Genomic DNA, 8,895 nt, shown 5'->3' with positions numbered 1-8,895 from the left:
AGATGAGAATATTTCATTTTCTTGTGTTGGAAGAAAGAAAAAAATGGCCATTGGAAAGACAGTTGGTAATGCTGTAGTCCAAGTTGCCCCATACTTGTTTCCTTGAGCTTGCACATAGCCTGCAAAATTCCCCTAAAGGCTCCTGGGCAGGCAGAAAAATGCACAAGGAATCTATAACTTCATTAAATATTAGTTAAAAAAAAAGAAGAGCAAGAGATCTATGGAGACTTTTATGTTCAAACAAGGGCCTGTTTCTCCCTGCTTTTTCTTCTGCATAAGTGGGCTGAGACGCTTCATACATAAATGAAGTGTTCCCAGCAGACAACTGGAAGCTTGAACCTCAATAAATTCAAGAGAAAGTATAATTATAGTAGGAAAATCTGGTCTTGGGCTATTATAACTATTAAGCAGACAGTGAATTGTCCTCTGTCCACAAAAGACTGGGATAGAAGTGTCACTTTGTGTATTTTCCAAATTAATTGTAAAGCTCATTTCAATAGCTGGTCTTGTAAATTATCAAAATAAAAGGATCTCTTACCATGTTATTTTAATGTAATTAAAGTTCAGAATGACCCTGGGGCTTGTCTTTGCTAAACACGAAGAAACGTAGCACATGGGTAAACTCTGTAGTGAAATGAAATGATAACTGCCTTTTTGTGACCTTCGAGAGTATGTTAATGTAATCCCTTACCTACTAATGCACTTCAGATGAGTTCAGAAAGTCCTTCTCCTTTATTCACCTACACAAGAAGAACTCAAATAAGGGTTTTAATATTTTTTTATATTTACTATTAAACCTAAATTGCTTTTGCTTGGGAGAAAAGCAGGGGATTGAAACTGGCCTAAGGCGATCCCCATTGTTACCTCCCTATTAAGCATTACAGCCTCTCTGCCTGTTGCTGTTAAGACCGAACGACATAAAAAGGTTTTAGCAATGCTTATAACAGTCTGGTGGGGATGGACCCCACTGTCCCCATGGTGGGAGCCTCCCTGGCTGTCTGCCAAATCTGTCTTCTGCCAAATCTTCCCAACTTCTGCCATGCTTTGATACAAATGGCTGCTTTGCAGAGTCGAGTGCCTCCTCAGCATCTAAGCAAAACTGTCGAAGCATTATATCTTTTCTTTTCTGACAGCAGCATCAGAAACACACCGTGTATATATATAATGAAAGTTATTTGTGGCACATCTCCCAGGTAAAAGGCTGGGCTGGTTTGTTCAATCAGGCACAACAACAATTTCGCACTGATAGGTGAGGTCGTCTGAGGGGGAGGCGAGCAAGAGAGATTTAAGTGGCAAGCAAGGCACACCACATCAGAGGTGAAATTAAAGAACCTTTCTCAGTGGTGTTATGTTCCAAAAGTGATATATATAAAAGTTATGGTTCCATTTATAACATTATGAATTGAACTTGTCTAAAATGTGTGTTGGATCCTTGCCTCTGAACCTGAATTAACTTTCTGAACCTCTGGCCTGCAATGCCAGCCGTGCTGTTGATAGCGATGCAGTCGCCTTCAGGATGATGAGCCGTGAACTGAAGTCTTGGGGGTCTTCAGGAGCATGGAAATGGGGACTGTGAGTGGGCTGGGCTGAGCAACTACCTCGCTGCAGCAAAGCCTGGGTGGGAGTTTGCATCGTCGCTTCGTGACTATGCCCCTCACAAAGCTCTTTTCCCTGGCACTGAAGAACTCTTCACTGCCAGCCTCTAATTAGAAGACACATAACTCCTCAATTACAACTCTCACGTATCTGAAATCAGGGGCAGAGTAACTCACTGTAAACAAACTTGGGCACCCAATTTTCCTCGCTGACAGCAATATAGGATTCTGTTCCACTTCAAAAAGTCTCCACTTCAAATGTGTTTGGCCCAACAAGGGGAATTAATTTCTGCCTGCAGAATGCATTGATCTTTTCAATAGCACCTGAACAGCACGTTCCGTAATGTGGCTGTCTACACGAGCCTAGCTCCAGGGTGAGGTTATATTACAAGAGCCAACATAATGTTATTGTTGTCCAGCAATTTGCATTTATACTTTCTTTGTATGTAGATTTTTATTTTTAGCATATTGATATAGTTCTTGCTGCAGGGGATACAGTTACTTAAAAGAATCATCCTCTTTTTATACTGATATTCTATTTCTAAATTTTTGTAGTGCATTATTCATGCAATACTGTAAATCTGAATTTTGTTCCTGACTTGAAGACCATGAATATCTAAAGGCAGAGCCCTGTTCTTTTTTATTCTGTTCGATATATCATACCCCACAAAGTTGTATCCGAGCTTCTTGCTGTCATGCATTAAGCAATGTGACTGACACCTGCCATGTGCTGTTTGTTCTCTCATGGTTCCCCAGGGAAAAGTGCAGAGCAGACAACCTTTCATTCAGGAGTAGGGTGGTGTTTTTTTTTTAAATATATTGTTGCAATGTACAGAGGTTATAGAGATGTTAAATATGGCAAGATCAAGAAATTATGCCTAGCAATTGGAGCTCTGCCCTTGGAAAGTTCGCCGTTTCACACGTGCTTTCACAGCACACATGGGCTTTCTCAGCTCACCCTCTCTGCAGGCGCTGGAGAGCTTTCTCTGCACAGGAGCTTGGTAAAATAACTTCTGTTTTGCTAAGGAAGCAAAGCTGGTTACCAAGGTCTTCATCTCTGAACTTCAAAATCAAAATCCCAGCACAGATACCTTCAAGAGAAGGATTTAGAGCTGGAAGATGGCTTTCTATTGTATAGCAAACAGAAGACACGAGTAGAAATATTAAGAAGTATAAGGCAGATGTAACGTGTTTGCAATAGTTTACACTGTTGAGCGGACACTCTGTGCTATAGAATGTTTCTACAGGCTTGAAGGCCTCACGCAAGATGTGCTGCATTACTGCAGGGCAGGGAAAGGATGCTGGAGGCTGTTCTTGACCCTGGTCATCACCCTCCGTGTCAGTGGGGTGACAGCAAACACTGCCTACAGGTGCTGGCAGGAGTGCTCGCTGTCCCAGTGACGGTCCCACCCCACAGGTAGTGGTCCTGTCCTGATAATGGGGCTGGCCGATCTCTGCCACCACCAGCATGCTTTTCCTCTGTGCACCAGGTGTGCATCCCATTCCCCGAGGTTCATCTGTTTTTCATCCCCAGTTCTTCAGCTGCTGCATGCTCGCGGTGAGATGGTGCATTGTGAGGACCAACGTGTGTCATTTATGTGCATTTGGGCACGATGTCCCAGTTACTGAACCCAGTGGCTGCAGAGAGGTGTGGAAAGGTCCATCTAAGGACGAGAAGAGCACCACAGCTCTAGTGCTGGCCATACCAGTCCTTATTTGGTGTCACTGAACACCGATCTGGTCTGATAACATACCTTCTAGCAGAGTAAACAGCCTTAAAGACATGAGCAATTATATGGGCTACACTGCTAAAAAAAAAATAAAATAAAAAAAAAAAATTCTGCGCTTCAATGTGGGATCAGGGCCATACTGCAGAGGCAACCTTGTAGCTTGGACAGATAAGAAACCTGAAGCACTGCAAGGCTTTTAAATTAATTTTCTTGCCTGCTACAGTGTTTCGATGGGGTTGATCTTAAATCTTCTGGAAGAGCGGCATGGGTACCTACATTGGCTCCTCCTGTGTCCTGACCAGTAGAAGAAAGTGCTAGCTTTTTGAATTCACGGATCAATAGCACTGCATTTTCTTAAATTTTTCGTTAATGCCAGTAATGCAAGAGAAGCAAGTGGCTCGATGGTGAAACAAGTGATCCTATCTCCCCCTCTGCTGGAAAACCATGATATGACCTCCTGGCAGAAAAAAGGTGAGATGTGCAGGGAAGCGAGCTGGGGTGTATGCGATGGTCCTCTTGAGGACAGAACATGTCATAAAAGCAGAGCCGAAATCCACCCCTAGCACAAGGTTGTGTCCTGCTATTAACTTTTTCTCTTTTTTTTTTTATGAGTTCTGGGGTGATTTTTCAGATATATGGACCCTGCTGCGTTGCACCCAGGAGCAGCCGTTTTCCTCAATCTGTGCCCCATCTCCTTCCCCCAGTGCTGTCCCACATGCCCTTTCTTCCCAAAAGGGAAAATAACCTGTCTGACCATTCCAAATCTATAATATTGTGACACTGAACTAACATTGTCACCAATTATGTCATGGGCAATACCTGAATCCATTTGTCTTCCAAAGAAGGCTGGATTGCTCCAAAATTTCCCTGGTCTTCACCAGTCATGCTGCTTTGCCTTTCTAAAGGTCTGAAAGATTAGGAATAAATCATATTCCCAAAATCTGCTATCGTTTCTGTTCTCTAGTAACACCTTTGTGAAATTAAAAAAAAAAACAAAAAAAAAACAAACCTAAAAATCCCAAATCTGTATAATGTACCTATAACATGACAAATCCACCAGTCACTAAGTAGCTGAAAAGAATAATGCAGGGAAACTAAGTCTGCTGAATGCTGTGCTTGCAGCCCTTGGACTGATGTGTCTATATAAAATACTAATTTTATCACTGAAAAAAAAACCAAAAAAACAAAAAAACATTCAAATCATAAAATTTTAAATTTTTAACTAAACTGAAATGGCTTGTTCTGGGGAGACTGTGCATGCTTGGGAAGTGTTTGGTGCTGTTGCTCTCGGTAGTGGTGGTTGGTTTTATTCGAGTCGGGGCTGTGCCTGGGAACTCCGGCTCTGGGTCGGTGCCTGTTACGCAAGCCCAGACCAAACCCCAAGCTCCTGCTCCAAACCGCTGCCTGTTTAATAGCGGCGGTGGACAAGGTGGTCATTGTGTTTCGCTGGGACGTCGCCGTTCCTGGCAATTTGCAGCTTGGTGGGGACCGGCGGGAGGCACCAGCTCTGCGGGGAGAGGTGGGGCAGGAGGGGAAGGGCTATCGAAGGGATCACCTCTGGCATTTTGGAGAGGGCGCAAAGCCCTGTTTTCTTATCTCCTGACGTACCTGTCTAGTTTCTCTAAGGAAATTGTGCTGTGTGGCCCATTAAAATGTGACTTACATAGAGCAGCGCCAGCTCTTTATCATCAGGCATTCCCCAGAAAGGTCCGGAGCCAGAGAAAAAAGCCGGCTTCCACTTCTGTGGTGTTTGAGCTATACAACACCACGGCTGCACTGCAGTCCCTGTGCGGTTATTATAGCATGGTGCGATTTACGGCAGCCCTGGGGCTGCTGTCGAAGGGAGGCGAGGCAAGTGGGGTCTCACCAGGGCTAGCACAAAATGCATGTTTTAAAGAAACTTTTGGCATTTTCTTTTAATTTGTAGAGCCCATATAGCGGAATCTGCCCTGTCCTTTTCCAGAGGACCATGGCTCTGAAATCACAACCTCCTGATTCTCCAACAGTGCTTTAATTCATGGACTGTGTTCATACCACTGGGCGGATCATAAATCCTCCCCAGCTACCTGTACACAAAGCTGGCATTCATTTTCATCATGCCGTGACTCCAGCCCTGCTTGGGGGACTTCCCTGCCAACTCCTGGCTCGGCAGGACCCCCCTTTCTTCTCTGAGACCACCACGCAGCAGCAGGGCTTTTCATGTGGCGAGGAATGAGGCTTGAGCTTTGAGCCATGTCTCTGATAACTGAGGGTTTTTTTCAATTTTTTTTTTTTTTTTTTTTTTTTAGCTATCCTCCAGTTTGGCTCTGGAAATCAGGGTCAGGTTAGGCTGGGAGAGCATCAGTCCCACTCCTGAAAGTAGTAGGGGTGCTTGGAGTAAGGTTTTCCCTGATGCCAATGTGCAGAGGGGGAATGTTCGTCTGCAAGTCAAGTATCCTCAAATTGGTGGAGAGAAATCTGGGCTGCCTTCAGACAATCTTATGCACACGGTTTGCCATCAGGTCCCACACGTTACAGACATGCTTCTCCGCTTCCTTTTCCCTTAACCTCAAGCCTGCTATTGCTGCAGGGTTTCTTTTCCAGGCAGTTCTTTAGGAATGTTATATATGAGAGGTGCCATGTCCTGGTACGTGGGACTATGGACAGTTTGTGATGAGTGAGCATTGCCAGACTGCCAATGGCTCGCTGCCCACCCAAGCCCTATCAACAGCCGCCTCCAAATACTGCCCAGCACCCAGACTCTGTGCAGAGAAAGATGAAATAATATTTGATCAGTTATGGAGGGAAAAAGAAAGTCCTGGGGCTCTCAGTTCACTTCTTTCCAAGATAACCAGCATTGTTTTTCCTGGGAGATGTGCTCTGTAAAAACATGGGCTCGATGTTTGGAGAGATCCTTTCAGGCTGTTCTCCAGGGCAGAAATATCCAGCGATGGGAAAAGTCTTATTTGCCCTAATTTAACTGGTCTGTCCTCGTGACTCCAAGAAGCTCACCATGAAAAGGAACTGCTTTGCCAGGGAATATGTGTGGGCTTCAGCAAGGATGACTGTTTTTCTTGGGCTCTGCTATCCAGAGATGAAGAAAACATTTGGTTCCTCTGGGGAAATGGCTGTTTTAATCACTCTGAGGTCTCTGGCTTCTCCTTGGGGAAGAGCCTGTTGCAGGCTGGGCTGATGCAACAGGGTGGGTGTCACCCATGGGGACACCTTTGAAGTGATGGGGTAAGGATTATTGCTGGGCATGGTGGGACTCCCCCACTCCCCTCTTCGCTTGCCCCAGGTGTGAGAAGAGACCTGAGAACTACCATGTATAAGGACACGGGTGCTGTAGGGGCACCCATGCTGAGGTCAAGCGCCATTCCTTCCCTCAAAAAAAGCAAACCAAACCCGCTTCTTCCTTTTCTGAGCCCACCCAAAACCTGCCGCCGTGTTGATGTTTGTGTTTCGGGAAACGGGTGAGTCAGGTGAAGGAAGCGTGGCGGGGCAGGGCTGGGCTCCTGCAGGCTCAGCCCTGCCCAGGTGAGGCTCTCCCCGCCCCGGGGGCAGACCCATGCTTTGGCCCAGGTGTGTTTTTGGGGCTCGCTGCGCCTCGCCCGGTGCTGCGGTGGCGGCAGGGACGGGTGACAGAGCGGGGACCAGCCGTGGCAGGCGTCGGCCGGAGTCAGGGACAGGGAAAGATGCTGCCAGGCTGAACTGCTGGAGCCGGCGTGGAGCTGCGGGAGGATGGACGTGGTAACTGCCGGGGTGCTGCTCCTTTCCACCCTCACCGCCACAGTGGGCTGCTCTGGCCCCTCTGCCCCTGGCCTGGGTGAAATACTTGCTGCTTGATTTTCTGCTGCTGGTTCGTAGCTTGGGGCTGTGCTCTCCATGAAGTGCTGGGAGCAGTTTAACCTCGCGGTTAGGTGCACGCTCTCATTGCTGCTTCTGCTCTGCATGGGGACCACAAAAGGACACTTTTTCTGCCCCGAAACAGGGGCCGAAGGGCTCCCAGTGCCTGTTTTTCCCCTGCCTTGCTCTGAGATGAGCTGCAGTTGCTGCCTCTTAATTTAAGAAAAAGTAGAGGTGGATTTTTTTTTCATTTCTTTAATTTTGTTCTGGGAGAAGCTGGCGGGTTAATGAGTAGATGGTATCGCGGCGTGCTCTCGTCAGCGTGCCCGGGGGGCCTGGGCTCAGCTCCAGCCACCCCGCTGCTGGGCAGAGGGCAGTGCTGATTAAACATTTACCCGAGGGACCTCCCTTGGAAATCAAGATAAAGAATGGATCAAGCCAAAAAAATTTCAGGAGGGGAACATGCAGTGCTTCCTCTCGGCTGTCCCGCATGTCACGTCTTGAGCAGGGTTTTTCTTCCTGTGTTGATTCATTTTAGAAAAGCAACCATAGAAAACTAATGAGAATTCAGATTCTTTTTGGCTAGTGCTTGGTATCAGCACAAACCTCCAGCTGCTGCTCTTTCTAAAAGGTGTCCTTATCATAGGCTTAAGCTGAGCTTTATTCTGCTTCCTAGAATGATATTAATGTTAGAAGAACATTTTATTTATAGGGAGAAAATATGGAAAGTTTAGCTGTCCCCTGACTCCATAATGCTCGTAGCTTTCCGGCCAGTGGAAGTTTGTTTCCTTTTTATTCTCTCCCTCTCATCTTGCATGGGCTTTTGCCAAATGTATTATTATTTGCAGTGAATTATTTGGCCAGATGTAGCTGTAATACACATTGTGAGCTTTTGGCAGTCCTTTAAATTTATTAGTGTGTTCTCCCCACTTGTCAACTGGTCTAATTTACAGAGGAGCACCTCTCCCTGCTGCGCTGAAACCTTCTTGGGCTGGTGGGGCAACTGAGGCTGGGACTTCACGGGTGCCCTGCCTGCCTGTGACCTGCTCTGCACTGTGTTTAGGCTGAGCATCTCCCTGAGCTAGCTTAAGGTGTGTGGGTTGAGCCAGAGAGTCACTTGTATGGGTCTGTGGTTTGAAACAGTCCCGGCTCTGATGGAAAATCATCCCTGCAGAGACCAGGAGAACTCATTGCACCTCGGAGGGTTGTGCTAAGCTCAGCCCTGTGCAAGGAAGCAGCAGTTGCAGGAGCTCTGTGGGGAGGGAGAGAGCATCTGGCAGGGTGTGGGCGTGTAGGGGGTGGCTGTGGGGTGCAATTTAACTCATTCCTCCCAGGAAGTTCGCTGTGCTTGGCCGAGGGCTGTATGTGTCCCTCCCGTGATGGGTCTGCTCGTGGCATCAGCGTGAATATCCCAGTGGGCTGCAAACCAGGAGAAACCATATTCCAGTGCAGGGCACTGAGAGTGTGTTAAGCGCAGATAATCTTGCAGTTAATTAGGCGGATCATCTGAAGCTGCCGTTTCAAGGCAAGAGGAGTAACAACTTGAGGGGGAAAAGGGAGGCTTGTATCCATCCCTCTTTAATTGAAGGTAGTGCCATGCTAGTGACTGTCACAGCTATTTCTGTCACAGCCAGTGCCAGGGACAGGCCTGACTGAAACGCCTGTTTTGCAGAAGTCGGCTTCGCCTGTGGCACATTAAGACATGCAGGTACTTTTTATTTTCTATTATTTTCTTTGTCTCCAAG

The sequence above is a fragment of the Tyto alba genome, unplaced genomic scaffold, assembly GCF_018691265.1.
Source record: "Tyto alba isolate M040663 unplaced genomic scaffold, T.alba_DEE_v4.0 Super-Scaffold_1000006, whole genome shotgun sequence".
In the NCBI taxonomy this organism is placed as follows: domain Eukaryota; kingdom Metazoa; phylum Chordata; class Aves; order Strigiformes; family Tytonidae; genus Tyto; species Tyto alba.
The sequence above is the reverse complement of the archived record's forward strand: the minus strand, read 5'-3'. Positions refer to the sequence as shown.